Source organism: Petaurus breviceps, unplaced genomic scaffold, assembly GCF_028583685.1.
Source record: "Petaurus breviceps papuanus isolate PSGF00001 unplaced genomic scaffold, PetGlider_PUasm1.0 558, whole genome shotgun sequence".
NCBI classification, from domain to species: domain Eukaryota; kingdom Metazoa; phylum Chordata; class Mammalia; order Diprotodontia; family Petauridae; genus Petaurus; species Petaurus breviceps.
In genome coordinates this window covers 1,847,999-1,868,697 of record NW_027186376.1, presented here as the reverse complement: position 1 = coordinate 1,868,697, position 20,699 = coordinate 1,847,999, and the positions used below count along the sequence as shown (strand labels likewise).

Genomic DNA, 20,699 nt, shown 5'->3' with positions numbered 1-20,699 from the left:
ATAGACAGCTGGAGAGATAGACAAAGATAGATAAAGAGATGATGAATAGATAGACAAATGACAGAGATAGATCAATAGACAAATAGATGGATGGACAGATGGACAGACTGACAGACAGACAGACAGATAGAGAGATAGAGAGAGAGAGAGATGGATAGATGAATGAATGGATGGACAGACAGACAGACAGACTGACTGACAGAGAGGGAGAGATATGAATGAATGGATGAGGCAGGCTGCCTCAACCTTCCTAACTTCCTAATACCATAAAGAAGTAACATTAAAGGGGGGGGGGGGGGGGGAAGTGTTGGTAGTATACATGGGGCTGGGGTTAGTGTATAACTAGGGGTTCCCATAAGAACTCCCTTTTGACTACCAAATCCTAAGACTACTTACCAAATAAACTAAAATGTTCATGATTAAAGTCACTTCCTTAGGTTGTCAATGTCCAACTATTCCAGGCACCCTTGATATTTAGATTGGGATAAGTAAATTTTTTTTTGAAGGGGGGAGGACAAATTGGGGTTAAGTGACTTGACCAAGGTCACATGGCTAGTAAGTGTTAAGTGTTTGATGCCGAATTTGAACTCAAGTCCTCCTGACTCCAGGGCCGGTGCTCTATTCACTGTGACAGCTAGCTGCCCCTAAGTAAATTCTTTTGAATTCCCATCATCAATCTGGTAACTAAGACCTTGACTTTCCAAAGTACCTAATTCCAAAGTGTTTGAATCCACTGCCTTCCTGGGGATGAGTATAACCCAGCCTGGGACCCTGCTAGCCCAATAACTTCAGGAAGGCTCAGTGAATCTCCAGAAAAGTCCAAAGTCTTGGGGGAGACAGGTTGAGTAACATGTTAAACAGTCTGCTCCCTGACCCTCCCCATATTAATATCTTGCCTCCTGTTCTAGTACTGACCACTAGAGCTGAGTTTTCCACGTTTCTCTCAAACCCTTGGCTTCAGGTACTCCCAAGAAGCCCTTACACCAACCTGGCCCTTTCCTGCTTGGATCCGGATTCTTTCTGGCCCTTCCCCTCCTGACCTGGCTCCTCCTCATCCTCAATGCTTGCCACAATTCCAGGCCCCGGGTGGGTCCAGACCCTGCCTGGTGCAGGACCGAGTCTCTTTCTTTTTCAGAACTGAATGCCCCTTTTGTATAATGATCCCTCCTTCAAAGGGAAGTCTCTCAAATATTGAAAGACAACTATTGTATCTGCCTCTAATCTACTCTTTCCGAGTTAAAACATCCTGGTTGGGTCTCTAATGTCCCTTCCTTTCCATATTTCTGGTCCCTCTTATGTGGCTACACACTCTCCACTTTATGATAATTAATAATAGTGAACATTTTATGTAGCACTTAGGGTTTAAAGAACCCTTCACAAGTATCATCTCATTTATAATAAGAGCTGCATTTGAAAGCTTGCAACTACACTGTCATTGGGGCCTCACAACAATTCTAGTAGTAACCCAACTGTTATCCCCATTTTATAAATGAGGAAACTGAGGCTCAGAGAGCCGTGGCCATGATTTCCTTTGCCTAGGAACTGCTGCTATTGCTACAGGTTAGCACCCTTCTTAGCGAGTGACAGTCTGGAAGAATCGGCATGTCCCAGAGCCGTCCTGGCCCCAAGGCCAACACTCTCTCCACTCCCCTAGGAAGTCAGGGGTTGGGGGTAATTAATCAATCAGTATTTATTAAGCATTGACTATATACTAGGCACTGTGCTAAACCCTGGGGCTACAAAAAGGGGGGAAAGACAGCCCCTGCCCTCAAGGAGCTTACAGTCTGATGCATTAGAATGCTGGCCTTGGATTTCAAAGCGATTCTGGGCAAGTGAGGTCCTGTCTCTAGGCCTGGGTTTCCTCATCTATGAAATGAGAATGATATCTCCCAGGGTGGTTATGAGGACCAAATCAAATCCTATCAAATAATATCTATAAAGCATTTTGCAAATCTTAAAGCAGAATATAAGTGCTACCTATTATTAATAATAAATAATAATTACCACCACCACCACAACCACCACCACCACTACTACTACTACTACTACTACCACTACTACTACTACTACTACTACTACTACTACTGCTTCATCATGTTGCCTGTCTTTGCCAGAGCCCCTGTCAAACTGACCAGCTCAGGCAGGCTCTTCATATAGGGCAGATGGCCTCTAGGATGTCGGTATGACCGCCTTTGTAAGAAACAGAGATTCCAAGGTACCTTCCCTGGTAAGTTGTTTACAGCTTAGGAATGGGCTTATTCTCCCTCACATATAATGGGGAGGGGGCCCCTCTGCTTCCATCTGCCCATCCCCAGCCTTCTCTTGAGTCTGTTACCTAGCAACAGAATATTCTATTGGTCAGCTTCCTTCCAGCGATGTGCTGGCGTGCCAACAGAGGCCAAGGGGATAGACGTTCACTTAACCTTGCTCTCCTCCCAGCTCCCACCCTCTACCTGGGAGCCTGGGGCTCCCTTCAAGCCTCAGGTGCTATAAAGAGGCTCTGATGTTAAGAGAGCCCTTTCTGATCCCCCAGTTATTAGTGTTTCCCTGCACCGGAAAGTCCTTTATTTCTACAAAATCTCGGAGGCCACCAGTCCCAGCTTCTATGTATCCAAACAGTCTATTTGGTCTGCAATACCTATGCACATATCACCTTTGCACCCCTGCCCCCAGCTCTCCCCCACCAAAATGCAGGTTCCTTGAGAGCAGGGATTGATTTGTTTTTAAGGCCAGAGCCTGGTACACAGTGAACGCTTAGTAAGTGACTATGGAATTAAAGTTGGCAGGTCCCCTGAATCCTGCTGCCAAGTACCATAGGAAAGGAGGGATCAGGGAAACTGGTAGAGTGAGAAGGGAAGTGGGGGAGGGGAGGATGGAGGAGGACATCCTCCTCTCACTCCGTCCTCGAAGCTCCTAAGCCATCTCGAAGGGTCATGACTCAGAGCTAGAAGGGAAGTCTAGTTCAGCACTTCCATTTTATTCAGGACGAGCCTAGATAAGGAAAATGACTTGAACAAGGTCACCAAGTAAGTCAGCAGCAGAAGCTCATAGATGTGGCCATCCTTCGCTTTACTCCCCTCCCATCTTCCAGCACTGCCTGGACCCCAGGAGTAGAGCCCAGGCCCTGAAGGATGTGACCCTTTTAGCTCCTGAACCCCAATCCTGGGGGCCCCAGGTTCTGATTTCTGGGAATGCCCTCCCCAACAGCAAGGCTGCTCCCACCCAAGTCTTATTTAATTCCAGCATAATCAAACAGATATTGTGCTGATGTTGGAAAGGGCGCTGCGAGGCTACTTCCCTAACCCTTCAGTCTGCATCTCTCAAACTTTCCAACAAACTCTTCCTGCCTGGCCATAACTCCTGTATATCTATCATCTCCTTCTATCAGAGTTTAGGCTCCTTGAGGTCAGTCAGTCAGTGACCTTTGATTAAATGCTTGCTATATGCCAGGAACTGTGTTAAAGGTTAGGAATGCAAAGAAAGGCTAATTCAGGGTCCCTGACCTCAAGGAACCCACATTGTAATGTGGGAGACAACATGCAAACAGCTATGTAAGAACAAGATATTTTCAGGGTAAATGAGAGGCAATCTCAGAGGTAAAGTACCTCTTCATGACTCCACTTGGGATTTTCTTGGCAAAGATACTGGAGAGGTTTGCCATTTCCTTCTCCAGATGGCAGACAGGGTGAAGTGACTTTCCCAGGGTCACACAACTAGTAAATGTCTGAAGTTGGATTTGAACTCGGGAAGATGAGCCATCCTGACTCTAGGTCAGGTACTCCAGCCACTGGGTTATCCAGCCCAGTAGGCTTCCTACAAAGCCCCTTGGCTTCCTACAAAAGGTAAGATTTGAGCTGAGCCCTAAAGGGATCAGGGGAAGCCATGAGGTGGAAATAAGGAGAAGGAAGGGCATTAAACAGAGCATTTTAGGGGTGGCTAGGTAGCACAGTGAATAGAGCACCAGCCCTGCAGTCAGGAGAACCTGAGTTCAAATCCGGTATCAGACACTTAACACAAAACTAGCCGTGTGACCTTGGGCAAGTCACTTAACCCCAATTGCCCTGCCTTCCCTCTCCAAAAAGCAAAAAACAAAAAACAAAAAAAACAGAGCATTTTATATTTGGTCCTGGAGGTGATATGGAACCACTAGAATTGACTGAGTAGGGGGGTGACACCACTTTGGCATTGCATGGAGGCTGGGCTGGAGTGGGGAGACTGAGGCAGGAAGACCCCTCCTCCCCAGCAAGCTACTACCATAGTGCCGGAGTGAGGTGATGAGGGTCTGCCCCAGGGTGGGGGCACTGTAAGAGGAGGGGCATTGTGAAGGTAGCCTGGGCGATGAGGAATGAGTGGGTGGTGACCTCAGGCCTAACAGCCGGGGTGGCTCAGAGGACTGGAATTCCCTCCAAAGCAACAGGGAAGCTGGGAATTGGGTGAGGGTTTAGAAGGTGGGGTGATGAATGGGCTCAGCTTTGGACATTCAGGGGGAGATGACCACTCAGCACTTGGTGACTGGAGAGTGAGGGCAGAAAAATGGTGAAGATCGATAGGGCCCGATGGCATAGAAATCATCGCTGAGCCGCAGTTCACCAGGTGAAGAGAAGAGAGCCCAAGAGACCCTTGGATCCAGACACCCAGGGCTTTCTCCTCCCATTCCCTCAATAATGTGGCACAAGCTTAAGGTGGCTGAAGCTCTTCCTCAGGCAGATCTAGCCAATACCTTAATTTGACAAACAGTAATGAAGCACGTCCTGTGTGTCCTGTGGGGCACAAAGCCAATGCCCAAACCCCTGCTCGCTGCTCAGCTCTTGGGAGGCAGCATGGACACGGGGAAGCAAATACAAAATAATGCCAAGTATATTGAGGAGGGTGACCACAGACCTCGGGGATGGAGGTCGGGAGGGGGAGAAGGACTGGAACCATGCTAAACAAGAAACAACTGAAGGAAAGGGGCACGCGGGAAGGGAAGGTTGGGGGCAGGATGGGTAACAGTCAATAGTGACATTCTCCAAGTACCTGAAAGGCTCTCCTGTGGCGGAGAGTAGAACCAGCATCACAGGAAGGCAGAAAGCGGCTCAATCCACCCAATAACTTTCTAATAAACTAGAGCTATCCAGTAACGGAATGGGTGATTGCAAGAGGTTGTGAGTTGAACCCCATCAACAGAGGGGTTGAAGCAGAAGTTGGATAGACATTAGTCCCAGATGACATTGAGGGGATTTCAATACAGTTTAGGAGGGTGAGACAATCTCCATCAGTTCTCCCAGGTCTAAATTGCATTTCCAATTCTTCATTTTTCCTTATCTTTCACCGACTTAAGATTCTTTCTTTTAAATAAAGACCCTTCTCCCTCCAAAAACATCTTTCCCCTTAGAAATATTTCCTTTCATCAGAGCCTTGAGATGACATTTCCCTAAATAGGATATTACTTCCTAGAGGCAAAGGCCATTTTGATTTTGCCTTTGTACACCTAGTAGCAAGAAAAAGAGCTGGTACCTAGTACTCTTTAATTCATGTTTGTTGAATTGAACAAGAAAATTATACAAGTTTAGAACCAACAGGTACCTTAGAGACCACTTCATCCTTCTTCATTATTTTATAAACAAAGGAACTGCAGCCCAGAGAGGGGGAGTAATTTGTCTAAGGTCACACAGTAAGATTGTGTTGGAGTCCAGACTGCGTTCTACCTCGCCAGGGCTTTCTCCTCTGCTTTGCTGAGAGATCCTGTGTTGGACTTTAAGCCTGGACCTGCCTAGGTCCAAAGCCTATCTCTGACACTTGGGTGCGGTGGACCTGGAATCAGGAAGACCTAAATTCAAATCTGGCCTTAAACACTTACAGCTGCATGACCATGGGTGAATCCCTCTCAGCCTCTGTTTCCCCATCTGTAAAGTGGGGCTCAGAGTCCTTGCGCTTGTCATGTTGGAAGGAGATGAGGAGAGTGACCCTCAGGTCACCACTATGCCAACGTGAGTTGGCATTGTCATAACAGCTACAGGTGCAGCCGCGGTCACTGGGCTCTGGATGAAAGCTCCTCTTTCCTCTGTCTTTAGGTTTGCCAGTTAAGGCTGTTGACAGGTAGCGCTAAATCTCAAGCAGTCTTTAATCTGGGATTACCCTCCCTTCATCCTTTGGAACAGCAGAGGATTTTAGCTCGATGGGTGATTGGTCTCAGTTCCTTTATAAAGAACAGGATGAACTTTCAGTTAAAAAAAAAAAGTACAGAGTCTTCCCAGAGGAGATAGTTCTCAACACAATGACCACTAGGTTTGGCATCTGAGAACCCTGGGTTCAAATCCTGACCCTGCTCCTTAAATAACTGGAAACCTTGAGCAAATTCCTTTCCATCTCCACAGACCTCTATTTCCTGCACTGTAAAATGAGGCTTTGAAGGCCTCTTCCAGCCCTGAATCATAGGCTATTAATAACAGGGTCATAGATTCCCATTGGGAAGGAACCTCAAAGGCCATCAAGTCCAACCCTTTTGTTCTCAGAGGAAGATACTGAGGCCATTTGGGGTTTTGCTTGGATTCTGACAAGTGGCAGGTACCAGCTCTGACTTCCTGTGTGTTCTGGCTCTCACTTCTTGTATGTTCTTAGCAAATGGCTGCTGAGTCGAATATTAGAATGATGACAAGTTCAGAGGCAGAAGAGATTTTAGCCCTCCCTTAGCATCGTCCTCATTTTCTCAGTCAGGCACTGAGGCCCAGAAAAAACAGAGTCCACATGGCTCTGTGAGTGTGTGTGTATGAGAGTGTGTATATGTATGTGTGTGTGAGTGTGTATGTATGTGTGTGAGTGTGTATATGTATGTGTGAGTGTGTGTATGTATGTGTGTATGTGTGTGAGTGTGTGTATGTGTGTGTGAGTATGTGTGTGAGTGTGTGTGTATGTGAGTGTGTGTCTGTGTATGTGTGTGTGAGTGTGTGTGACATAGGATTCTATCCCATGTATTCAGATTCCACAATCTGTGTTCTCAATTTCTGCTGCCTCTAATAACAATCCGTCTACATGCTTTCAAAATTCTTTACATGTATTTTCTCATTTGAATCACTCAGCAATCCTGCCAGATACATACCTTATTACCTCTATTTCATAGATGAGGAAGCTGAGGGTCGGGGAAGTGACTTACCAGTGTGGACCCAAGTCAAGAGTCTAGAGGAAGGAAAACACTTCTTCCTGAGTTTGAATCTGGCCTCACTCACTAGCTGTGTGACCCTGGGCAAGTCTTTTCACTTTGCCTCAGTTTCCTCATCTGTAAAAGGAGCTGGAGAAGGAAATGGCAAACCCTTCTAGTATCTCTGCCAAGAAAACCCCAAATAGGGTCAGGAAGAGCTGGACACGACTGAATAGCAACGACCGAAGGATGAGGTCAGTTCTTTCCAACTCCAAGCCTGCTGCCCTGTATCTTCCACTGGGATCACAGAAACAATTTACTTCTCTGTAAAATGGAAGGCCTCCAGATGGCTTCCAAAGGCCCTTTGGGCTCCAGACCCAAGACCCTCTAACCCAACAAGAGGCAGAAGGCTAGATAAGTCTGCAATCAGACCTCAGACCCTTATTCAGTGGCCACTGTGTGTCATCTACAGAAATAAATAATATATATATATATATAAATATAAATATAAAGACCAGAGAGACAAAGCTCCAAACTCCACAATGCGAGAACCTTAAACCCTGAGGAACCTAGATCGCATGGAGTTCATGTGCATACAGATTAGGGCAGACAAGGGTGAGAAACAGAGCTCTAGACATGCAGAGTAAATGCAAACCCAGCAGTAGGGGGCCTTGACCACTACCTTCTTTAAGAAGAAACATGAAAGGGAATGAACATTGACTATTCCTGATGGGGATGGAGGAATGGGTCAGGCTAATTTGCTAAAATGTTTGGATTTTACACACTTTACAGGCGTCGACTTTAATAAACTCAAAGGCTGTGGTTATCAGGAGGAAGACTCACTATTTGGACAAAAACTGCTGGGAAAACTAGACAGTGGTCTGGCAGAAATGAGGTTGAGACCGGCCCCTCACACCACATACCAAGATAAACTCCCTATGAATCCTTAAACTGGGTATGCAAGGTCACATCATAAACAAATTAGAGGAACAGAGAAGAAATTCCCTTTCAGGCACATGGATGAGGCAGAGGGCAGCTTAAAGCAAGGCACAGAGATGATCACGTGAGAGAAATGGGACAATTTTGATCATAAAAAAATTTTAAACTTTTGCATAAACCAATATATGTAGTTAAAATGCAAACAGGTGAAAAGAAACATTTTTGTAGTAAGATTGTCTGACAATTGTCTCATATCCAAGACATATAAGGGATTAATTTGAATTTATAAAACTAAGAGCCATTCCCCACTAGGTTAATATTTAATTTAAGATCAAAAGGCAGCTTTCAAAGGAAAAAATACAAATTATCAACAACCAAATGAAAAAATATTTTAAACAACTGGCGATTAGAGAAATGCTGATGAAAGCAACCTTGGCAAAAATGGCCAAAGAGAAAAAGGCCCTTCTTCTTGCAGTTACACCCTTGCCCCCATGCCCTGATCCAATGTCAGCAGCCTCCTGTCCTGTCCCATCTCCACATTTCTCCACATTTCATCTCTGCCTCCTGGCTCTTTTAGCTTCCTGTAAGTCACAGCTAAAGGCCCGCCTTCTACAGGAAGCCTTTCCAAATTCCCCTTAATTCCAGTTTTAATTCCCTCAATTATTTTCACTTTATCCTGTGTATATTTTGCTTGTCCGTGGTATTTGTATGCTGTCTTCCCAATTAAACAGTGAGCTTCTCAAGACTCCCTGGCTTGTCTTTCAACTAGCACAGTGCCTCACACATAGTAGGCACGTAGTAAATGTTTATCGACTGACAGATGTAGGAGGGGCTTCAAGAAAACAGGAACATGAATGCACATTCCGGAAGCAATTTGGAACAAGACCAAAAGAGTTACTAAACTGTAAATGCCCTTTTATACAACTCTGCCGAGGCATATACTCCCCAAAGTGATCAAAGAAGGAAGAAAAGGACATATATGCATACAAATATTTATGGTATTTCTCTTCAGAGTAGCCACAATTGGAAACTGAGGGGCTGTCTTACTGGGGAATGGCTGAACATACTGGGGTATCTTCCTGAATCCAAGCCCAGTACATCAGATAGAGGTAAATACAGTCCCTGGCCTCAAGGAGCTTACATTCTATTGGGATTTCAGAGTCAAAAGTGAGAGTCTGGGCTCTGAGATGTATTAGTTATGACCTTGGACCAGTCCTTCTCTTAAATTGAAATAAAATTAGGAGAATGGACTGGGTGAATTGCAGTGTCTTTTTCACTCTAAATCCTATAAGCTTAAAACCACTTCCCTCAGTTTCCTTCAAGAGTGGGAAAAGGGCTGGGTTTGGCTTAGTGACCGGCACGTGGTGGGCACCGTCCGTCCAGGACTTAAGAACACGTCCAAGGACCAAGCACGTTTCCCTCAAACGATAGCCTGGTCCTTCTTAATAGCTGACTGACTGCTGGCCGATTTACAGTCAGAGAAGGGCCGGTTGAGTTCCTTGATCCTAACACCGGGACTTGGGTCGATGTAGTCATTTGCCCGTTTTCTTCCCTCTAGTATTCGAGAGCCTTGAAAACAGGAACCACCATAGTGGGAGTTTAATAGATGCGCCTGGACCTGCCTTGGGTTGAGTCTCTGCTAGGTGTGAGATTCCGCGGAATCCGCGTCTCTTGACCTCTCAGCCTCAGTGGACTGAGCTGTACAAGGATGCGGACGGCCTCTAAGGTGCCTCTGGGTTCGCATCTTTGGCCCTGTGGTCCTTGGATCCTAGCTGTCCGCTCTTCCCTCGGTTGGTCTGCAGGAAGGGTGCTTTTAAGCCCCCCGGTCCCATGAGGATCAGGGCGGTCCTCAGAGCCAGACACTGCAGAGCTGGTCCTTCTCGCTCCGCTCGTCCCCATCCCTCGCCGTCCTCAGGGTGGGGGAGGAAGCAGCCAGTGTGGCTGTGTTACCCACTGGCTTTTTTCTCGCTAAAGCAAAAAATAAAGAAAAAAGGGGGAGGAGGGGGAGGGAGCAGAGCGAGGAGGTGGGGAAGGGGGAGGGGAAGGGCAGGCGAGGAGGGGGGAGTGCGATTCCCGGAGTCAGGGCTAGCGAGCCTCCCCAGCTCCTCCGCCTTCTCTACCTAGCTCCTGGCCGTCCAATCGTCGTTCCGCAGGGCTGTGGAGCAGCCAATCAGCGCTCGGGATGAGCTCAGGCCCAGCCAATGGGGCGCGGGCCCCAGCCTCTGCGAGCTCTGTTGCTGTCGGGAGCTGGTTAATTGCAGGTTGCAGGCTGCCTGCGGGTCTGCCAGCCTGCCGGCTTCTCCTCCCGTGGAGGACGGGGCCCAGGGGAGCCTGGAGACGGAAGGGAAAAGCAGAAGGGAGCTGTCCCCAGCCTCCCCCGTGGCAGCGCTGGCAAAGGCGCGGGGCCGAACGAGGGGTCCTCTGCAGCCAGTCAGAGCCCCTACTCCAAGACTCACCTCCCCCCCCCCAGCATCCCCTCCCCACCTTTTCCTGTTCTGCTCCCCACCGAGGCCTTAGGAGGCTCCGTGCCCGCCCTGGGCTGCCAGGCCCTGCTTATCGGGACTGCGGACTCTACGTTAGTGTGTCATGGCCGCAGGCCGAGCTGCAAGGTAGAAAAGCCCATTTCTGCCCGGAGCCCTGGGAGGGGAGAGCTGAAATCGGGGGATTTCAGAATGAGAGCTGCAAGGGCCTCAGTCACCTAAGAGAACCCCTCGTCTTGCGAGCTTTCCGCACCCAAGCCTTGCCTAAAATGCAGGCTGGCGATTGCAGACTCCTTCGTGTAGGCTAGAACGCCCTCCCTGCGAATCTCCACCTCTCCAACCCCCCAGGGCCATTAAAGCCCACGTGGCCTCTGCAGAAGGCCATGCCTGGTGTTCCCTTCTCGGACCCGGCCCCGCAGCCGCCGGTGCCTCCTCTATCAACCAGCACTGTGCTAAGCTATGGCAAAGCAGTCCTTGTCCTCGGGAGCTCCCAGTCTGATGGAGGAGACATGTCATAACCAGGGCCACATAGGAGATATGGGGAATAAATACACGGGGGGTGGTAACCTCAGAAATTGGAGTCACCGGGGCGGGGGGGGGGGGGGGGGGGGGGGTGGCGAGGAAAAAAATCGGTGGGTGGGCGGGGGGAGGGTGGGGGGGGGGGGGGGGGCGGGGGGGTGGCGGGAACGGGGACGTGAAGGGGACAGCCAGAAGTGAAGTGGGGAGGGCAAGCGGTCCGGGCTGGGGGGGAAAACGGTCCATGACCGTCGGGGAGTCAGGAGACCTAGGTCTGGACCAAAGAGCTACTGGAAGAGAAGGATGTGTCAGAAGGCTGGAGAGATGGAGAGCTCTGGGTGCTCGCCAGAGGACTGGATGCTTGACGCCGTAGGTGACAGAGAGCCAGTAGAGTCTGTTAAGTGAAGGGCAGTGACACGGTCAGAGCTAAGCCTCAGGGAAATGAGGGGCATCTGGGTGCAGAATGGGTTGGTACGGGAGTGTTGGGGGTGACGGGGGAAGGGGGTCTGTGCTAGGATTGTGAGGTATGCTAGGGATATTGTGGAGGCAGAAATGACAAGATCTGGCAGGATCTGACATGGAGGTTGTCAGCCTGAGTGCCTCGAGGATGATGATGGTGGCTTTACCAGTCAAAGGGGAAAAGAGAATGAATTCTGTTTTGGACATGTTGGCTTTGAGATGCCCAGAAGGCAGCTGGAGGTGGGAGTCTGGAGCTTAGGAGAGACACTGGGGTCGGGTACACAGATCTGGAAAGCACATGCATCTCCATAGGGATGGTGTTGGAAGCCTTGGGTGCTGTGAGACCACCAAATACAACAGCAGAGGGCCCATGGCAGAACGTGGGGAAATGCCCACAGGTGGTATGACCTGGATGAGGAGCCAGATAAGGACACTGAGATGTGGGCAGGGAGGTGGGAGGAGAAGGAGGAGAGCTTATCTGGGGGAGGAGGAGGGCTGAGAAAAGATTGCTTTGTGTGTTTGCCCCTATTAATCAGTAAACAGTAAGTGCATACAGTGTGTGCTAAGTGCTGGGGATGCAGAGAAAGTCTGTTGTCTTGACTATTATGGGCTGTTTTGCATGACTATAATTGAATAACATCTAAATGCTTGCCTTCTCAGTGGGGGGCAAGGGAGAGAATTTGAAACTCAAAGTTTAAAAAAAATGTTAAAAATTGTTTTTGCGTGTAACTGGGGAAAAATAACATGCTAAATAAAAATATTAAAATTTACTACCTGGGGCGGCCAGGTAGCACAGCGAATAAGAGCACCGGCTCCAGTGTCGGGATGACCTGGATCAAATCTGGGCTCAGATACTCAGCACCACACCCAGAAATAACTGGCCGTGTAACCTTGAGCAAGTTACTTAACCCCGATTGCTTAAAAAAAAAAAAAACTTACTACCTGTAACTGGAAAAAATAAAATATAAAAAACTTTTTAAAAAAAGAACAAAAAGTCTATGTTGGCTGCCCCATCAGAATGTAAGCTTGAAAGCAGGGACCGTGTCATTTTTGTCCCTATGTTATACCCACTCAGAATGGTGTAGGAAGACCTTGTTCTGAGTCTTGGCTTGTCAACTTGCTACTTGTGTAACCTTGGCCAAGTAACTCCCCTCTTCTGGGCCCTGGTTTCTTCACCAGCTAAGCGAGGGCAATCTAAGTCAATCAGACAGCCAACTCTGATTAGAACCTCATTGGAAAAGACCCGGCTGTTGGGAAAGCTTGAAGGCAAAAGGGAAAGAGGACAGCAGAGGATGAGAAGGAGAGAGAGAGTCATGGGAGTAACAAACATGAGCTTGGACAAACTTGGGGAGATAGTGGAGGGTAGAGGGGCCTGACGAGCTGAGCTCCGGGGTGGGGGGGGTCACAGAGTCTGACGGACTGACCAACAACAAAGATGTCAGGCTGGGTGCTGGGGTCTAGGGATTCACAGACAAAAATGAAGTCCCTGCCTTCAGGGAGCTTATCTTCTCTGCAGGGAAACCTCACACATTCAGGTATGCAAAGTTTATCAAGGTAATGGGAGGAGGGGCAGGTGGAAATCAGGGAGACCCCAAGTAGACGATGGCACTTGGGCTGAACGTGGAGTGAAAGGATCCCACCCCTCCTCCTCTCTTGGCTCAATTTCTATCTTTGGCTCAGAAACAATAGTGGAATCAATGCTATTGTTTGGAGAAGAGGGTCTGCAGACACCTCTGCTCCCCTTCCATGTGACTTCCCAGACTCAAACTCTCTTCCCTGGTCACTCTCCAAGGCTCCTTAAGAAAGTAGCCTCCCTGAAGGCAGGCATGGTCTTAGCCTTACAAAATAGGAAGTACGTCATAAATGTTTTCCATTCCTTCATTTCCTGACATTTAGTTGAAAAATCCCTTACTCAACAAGCTACTTACTCAACTGAACAAGTCTTGAGCCTTGAGCCCTGAGAGAGATAGCAAGGTTGGCTGATGCATCAGCCCTGCCCAGGAATGGGCGTTGGCCTTATCTCACTCAGCTTCAGGCATCCCTAGCCTTTTGCAACACTGTATGTGGCCCCCAAACCCTTTTCCAGCATGAGTTCAGAATCCCTACGTGCCCAGGGGCATGCCCCAGCTTGCTACTGGTTCAAGTCCATACCTCGTCCGAGACCTGCTTTCATTTTGTCTCCTACCCTGTCCTAGGAGTGTTCGATGGGTGCCAGGCTGTCCTGCACCTGGATTGTGGAAGAGTGGAGAGATCTCACCTCTGATGCTCACTGCCCAGGTACCCTTGGGACACTCGCATAAACATCCATTTGCCTCATTTGTAAAAGGATGGGGTTGAACTAGAAGGAACAAAGTTCCTTCCAGCCCTGAAGGATAATCCTGTCATTGGGTGAAACTCGTCTCCTTTATAACAGCATTCAAATGATGGGGTTGAACTCAAAGGTCCCTTCTAGGACCAGATCCTCTGACCTTGGATCAGGCCACTTACTAGTGCCAAGGGGTCTTTGGGACTCAGTTTCTTAATCTGTAAAATGGGGGCAGTAATACCTGCCAAGATTAATTCACAGAGTGCCTGTGAGGATCAGAGAAGATTATTTTATCCTTGTCCATTCTTCAGAGCTTCCATTAAGCTATGATTTTATTAATGACTCTGGAGGCATGCCTTCCTAGACTCTGTGATTCTGCATATTTTCCTCAGGCTCTCCATAGAAGGTCTTCCCAGAACGCTGGGGCTTTTTTTTGTTTGTTTGTTTGTTTTTAACTTTTTATTTATTTTGATCTTAAATACAAAATGAGAAAAGAAAAAAAATTGCCATGTACACAGCAGAACATGAGAGAGAATTCAATAAAAAACAATACATTTCCATGTCAAGAAAACCTGCATAAAAAGTACTACACATTGCTTGGAAAGCTGCCCAGTTTTCTTTGCTTCCTTGTTGGCTTTCTTTTGTTTTCTGCTGTGGACTTTTTACTTTATTTTTTTCTCCTCCTTTTTCTCCCCCCCCCCCCCAGAAAGCAACAATTAAACTCGGATGTATGTATACATCGATATCTATAAACATACACCTACATACACATCCATGCTCATACACTTATATGTGAAACCACACTATGCTTATTTCCACTTATTCTCTGCTTCTCCGAAGGTGAATAACTTCTTCCTTCAAAAGTCCAAGTCTTTCCATGTTTTTCTAAAACAACCAGCATGTTATTTCCTATATTGCAGCAGTATTCCAACCAATCACCTGCTATCTGAGAGATTATCTATGGAAGTTTTTCCTTCCAATTTTGTACATTCCTTCTGTTCTTGGTTACACAGGTTATATATATATACAAGAAAGTTTTAATTTAAAACAATCCAAATTAGGGGCAGCTAGGTGGTGCAGTGAATAGAGCACCAGCCCTGGAGTCAGGAATACCTGGGTGCAGATCAGGGCTCAGACACTTGACACAAAAACTAGCCGTGTGACCTTGGACAAGTCACTTAACCCCAAATGCCCTCTAAAAAGCAAAAAAAAAAGTTCAAATTATCCATTTTATACTCCAATTCCTAATATAGTTTAAGGTCTGATACTATGGAATTTGCTTCCTTTACATCTTTTTTCCCTTGCTTCTTTGACGTTCCTGACCTTTTGTTCTTCTAAATGAACTTTGTTATTATTTTTTCTAACTCAGTAAGATAATTTTTTAGTAATTTGATTGGGATGGCATTAAATAGGAAAAATTGTAATTTTAAAACTTATGTTGGCTTTACCTACCCATGAAGAATAAACTATTGGGGCAATTATTTAGATCTGACTTTATTTGTATAAAAAGTATTTTATGTTTATGTTCATATAGTTCCTGTGTCTGTTTTGGCAGGTATAATCTCAGGTATTTTATACTGTCTAGTTATTTCAAATAATCTAGAACAATATTGAATAATATTGCTGACACATAGCGTAGTTTCCCTATTTTTCTCCATTGATTAAATCTATTTTAGGTTTAACTTTGTCTGAGATCATGATTACTAACCCTGGTTTTTTTACATAATAAATTCTACTCCTGACCTTTATTTTATCTTTGTGTGTATTATTTTTATAGCATTTCCTGAACGCAACATAGTTTTGAATCCAAATTTTTAATGTTTCCATTTTATGGGTAAATTCGTCCCATTCATATTCTAAGTGATAATTACTTTTGTATTTTCCTCCTTCCTATTTTTCCGCACTATCCTTCTCACCCTATTCCTATCCTAGCTCACTTCTCTGCTTCACTTCCGCCCACCATCTTGCCCTATTCCTTAACCTCTCTACCCCTCCAAGAGTCCTTTGGCCTCTTGTTTCTTTCTGAATTTAGAAGACTTTTATACCCTTCTAGAAATCTGTTGTTCCCTCTTTACCCATTCTCAATGACAATAATGTTCCAATACTGCCTGCCCTCCCCCCACTAGGTTTTTTCTGTATCAACTTTTTTCCTTTTATATCTCATTTGTATGATATCCATCCCTACATAATTTTATTTTTTAAGAGTCACTCCATCATATGCAACTCAACCCATGCCTTTCTTTCACACCACCCTAATAATGATAATAAGAGTATTGATCATATTTTCACATATTAGAAGTGAACAATTTGACCTTCTTGAGTCCCTGATCTTTAATGTTTACCTTATATTTCTCCTGGATCTTATATGTCAAAATTTCCATTAGGTCCTGCTGTTTTTATCACAAATACCTGAAAGTCTTACTGTTTGTTAAATGTCCATTTTTTTTCATTCAGGATTGTACTTAACTTTACTAGGTAAATTAGCCCTGATCATAATCCCACTTCTTTTGTTCTATGAAATGTAGTATTCCAAGACCTATGGTCCTTCAATGTAGTAGCTGCTAGGACTTGTGTAATCCTTGTTGAAGCTCCATGATATTTAAATTGTTTTTTCTTCTTGCTTCCAATATTTTCTTCCTTAACGTGGCAGCTTTGAAACTTGCCTATGCTGGGGCTTTTTGTTACCTGGTGACCACTGCAATTCCTGGGCCTACCATTTGCTAGCCACTGGTCATGGATGGGCCTACCTCTCCTTCCAGCTGTTACATTTCCTAAATGATCTCTCAGTTGGTCACACTTGCACCCACTCTGTACTTCTCTGTTCACCTGCAACTTTGATTCTTTGGTCATTGTGGTTTTCTATAATTCCCAACCACACAGTGTCCCCAGGAGGACATGAGATCCATGTAAACATTTAGGGCATGGACGCTGCTCTATAGACATAAATTAGCCCATTTCAGTTGTGGGCATACTCCATCAGTCTTCTGCTCAACATTTGAAGACTACCAGAAACAGGTGGGGCAAAATTTTATCCTTGATCATCTGTCATGAGTCCATTTTTTAAAAAATACATTTTTGGGGCGGCCAGGTGGCGCAGTAAGAGCACCAGCTCCAGAGTCAGGAAACCTGGGATCAGTTCTGGCCTCAGATACTCAGCACCCACACAAAATAACTGGCCGTGTAACCTTGAGGAGGTTACTTAATCCTGATTGTTTAAAAAAATAAATAAATAAATTTTGGAGGGGCTTTTAGAAGGTGGAAGGTAAGGCAATTGGGGTTAAGTGACTTGCCCAAGGTCATACGGTAGTAAGTGTCTGAGGAACTCAGGTCCTCTTGACTCCAGGGCCCGTGCTCTATTCACTGTACCACCTAGCAGTGCCCCCCAAAATAAATTTTAATGAACATTTTTTAACATCACTTACATTTCTCAATGTGTCCTCCCCAATCCTTTCCTAGAGAGCCATTCCTTATGAGGGGAAAAAAATTCAAGAAAACTACCCACCATATTGACAAAGTCTGACACTTTCCACAATGGCCCACCCTCGTGGTCTGCCACCTCTGGAGCAAGCAAGGAGAAATGCCTTCTCCTAGACCCTCATTTGGCCCATCTTTCTTTTTTTAACCCATCTATAAGATTTCCATCTCAGTGATACATGCACAGCCTCTGATTTACATTCTGAACATTAGATAGCCTGGTGCAGTGGACAAGGAGCTGGCCTTAGAGCCAACAAGGCCTAGGTTCAGGTCCTACCAGCTGCCTGGCATACATACCTGGCCTGGGGACAAGTCACTTAATTTCTAGGGAACTTTCTAAGACCATAGATTGCAGAGAAGGTGCTGACCTGTGCTGCCTTCCTAGGAGTCCCCTGCATCAAGGAAATCACAGGTCTGGGCCCTCGCCCAGTGGGGATTTTATTGATCTTATTTTATATAACCATAACTTACACTTAAATAGCACTTTGTCCTTTCCACAGAGCAAGGTAGATAGCCTAAGTCTTGTCCCCATTTTGCAGGTAGAGAAATTGAGGCCCTGAGAGATGGACTGAATGAGTTGCATGGACAGAAGCTGTCCTGGTGAAGCACCCTTCAAGGCTTCCCTGTGGCTGAGCCATGGAAGGCCAGCGTCTTAGAAGATCCAAAGGGCCAGCAGAGATGTGTGGTGGGCTACGTTGGCTGCTGTATTTTAATGATGAGGACCCGAGTACTCTAAATGTAGCAAGAAGCACCAGCAGGGACTCGCCTGGCCAGAAAGTGAGGAGGGCAGGCCTGGGGTGATAGTGAGGAGTAACTGCAACCTGGCCCAGGTGAGACCCTGGCACTCGTGACAGACTGAAGAGCCAGGTCGAGGAAACGCTCCACCACGTCGGTCAGATTTTCTATGGAAGACTTGGGGGAAAACACGGACAAGAATGGCTCAGACGGGGAGTTCTGTATGGTTTGTATGCCATCTGTACTGGAGGGAGGACTCATCGAGGGGTACCTCCTGGGAACTCTCATCAAAGGTGAACCACAAAGACATCTTACTGAAGAGAGAGGACAGTGTGGCACTCCCCTACTCAATAACCTCCAATGGCTCCCTATTATCGCTGAGATAAAACACCATGTCCTCTGTGTGGCACTCAAAGTACCTAATGAACCAGACTTTCCACCTTATTAGAAGTTATTCTCCTCTGTGACTCCTCTCCACTCTGTGCAAGCGCCACCTTCTACCTGCAGACTTCCCTGAGCCTCCTCAGCTGCCGGATGGGGTCACCAAGCATTGGACATGAGTGACCAGCAACAGCTTCCTAGCTGTGTGACCCTGGGCAAGTCCCCCAGTCATGACCTCCTGCTGATGTGTGCCGTGATCCGGACTGACTTTATGGAAGTCCCCCGAGCAGTGCAGGGCCTGCTTCGCCGCGCTTTTGTATGTGTGTCTCAGCACCTGGCCCAGTGCCTGGCACAGAGGTCTCTTGTTGGTTGGCTGATGGTTAGCATGAAGGAAGAAGGAAGGGAAGGAAGGAAATAAGGAAGAAAAGGAAGAAACAAAAAGGAAGAAAGGAAAGGAAGAAGGAAGAAAGGAAAGAAAAAAAGAAGGAAAAGAATAAAGAAATCAAAAGGGAGGAAATAAAGAAAGGCGGGAAGAAGAAAAGAAAGAAATAAAAATGGAGGGAGGAAGAAAGAAAAAGGGAGGAAGGAAGGAAAGAGGAACGAAGGAAGGATGGAAGAAGAAAAAAGGAGAGGAAGAAAGAAAGAAATTAAAAAGGGAGGAAGGAAGAAAGGAAGAAGAAAAGAAAGATAAATGAATAAAAGAGAATGAATGAAAGGCATTTATGGAGTGCTTACTTTGTGCCCAGGAGAGGTCCTCCCCAGGTAGAAGTCTCTAAAGAGAAAGAGATTTCTGGATTGTTTGTGCTTCCTCATGGATCTCACACTTCCTAGGAGAATGACTGGTGACTCCCATTTCTACAGCATCTTAAGGTTTGCTAAACACGTTTCTGGGCAAGTCAAGGGAGGGCAAATATGGCCGCTGATATTCTCTAAATAAGCTAGCAAAGGCTCAGAGGCTCAGGGGATGAGGCCTCCCCAGTGCTGGGCCAACACCCCTGTCTGTGTTCCCTCTCTTTATCCTGGTGCCTCCACTTCCTCATCTGTTAATTGGGAAATCACAGCATTTTCATGATTTATATCACTAGCAGGCAGCGAGGAAAGCATTTTGCAAACTGTGGAGGGCTGGAGAAAGGAGAGTTAGGTTTAGGCAAGGGCCTGGGGCCTTGGTGGTGGCAGAGACCAGTTGTCACTTGATGGTATTACTTGACATGAGCAATTATGTGGTGTCAGGATATTAGAGAGAATCGTAGGGTCACAGCTCTGCAGCTGGAAGGAACCTTAGCAGCTCTCTTGTCCTATCCCCTTATTTTACAGCTGGGGAAACGGAGGCTCAGGGATGGAGAGCTGGAGGCATCCAGTCCAACCCTGTCATTTCATAGATGAGGAAGCTGCTGTGTTAAGGGAGGCCCAATGGCTTGTGTTGTGATACAGGAGTGGAACTGGGCTTCTTCTTCCTAGGGCTCTTTCCACAGCATCAGGCTACCTCCCCCTTCATCATTTGGCCTCCTGTGGGAGAGAGCAGCCTGGTGTGGGCGCAGCTGGCAGTGGGGCCCCTCCTGGTCTGCCAGCCTCCACCTCCATTCTCCCAGTTGTCTGAGGTAGCCTGGGTCCTAAGCTCACGCCTCGCTGCTCTAGTGAACCCTCCCCCTTCCAGTGCACAAGAGAATTGGGGAAGCAGGCAGTGAGGAGGGTTGTGGTCTGACCAGGTCTGCCACTGTCTAGCTGAATTGCACCAACTAAGCCTGTTTCCGGTTTCCTGTCCCCAGAGAAGGGCACTGGGGGGATGGTAGGGACACCAGGCAATCTGACTTTGCAAGGGCAGGGCGAGGCCCCCACCTCAGAGATTTCCCCAGGATCCCAGTGGGGGCCTTAAACATAAAGCAGAGAAAAATTTCCCCCAAGGGACCCAGACCCTTGTGCCAAAGGGGATCCCTGGCATGAGGGCTGTCCATGAGCAGTGACCTCATCTCACCCTCCCCATCCTCTGCTGGGAGAATGTAGCCATAGGGGGACATGCAGGCCAAGAGGGGGTCTTGGGCACTGATGGAGGTTGGAAGAAGGGAGGGGAGAGGAAGGAGAGTGCCTGAGAATGAGGGTGGCACCGATGGGACAAGAATTCTTCTTGGTTGACTTTCATCTTTCCAAGAAAAAGATGAAAAAGCCTATAGATTCTGCCTTCCTTTGTCTGGGAAACTGATCCTAGGGAGCTGAATTGGGGAACTGGGGATATCCACAGGGTGGGAGGCTGGAGAGAGAGAGAGAGAGAGAGAGAGAGAGAGAGAGAGAGAGAGAG

General features: G+C 46.9%; 1 long non-coding RNA gene across 1 annotated transcript; it reads left to right on the top strand.

Annotated features, from left to right (window-relative positions):
• The first annotated feature begins 13,555 nt into the window (after positions 1-13,555).
• On the top strand, positions 13,556-18,476 carry LOC138172981 (uncharacterized). Its single transcript, XR_011171282.1, has 2 exons — positions 13,556-13,788; positions 17,830-18,476. It is a non-coding gene; the product is annotated as an uncharacterized lncRNA (long non-coding RNA).
• The last annotated feature ends 2,223 nt before the right edge of the window (positions 18,477-20,699 follow it).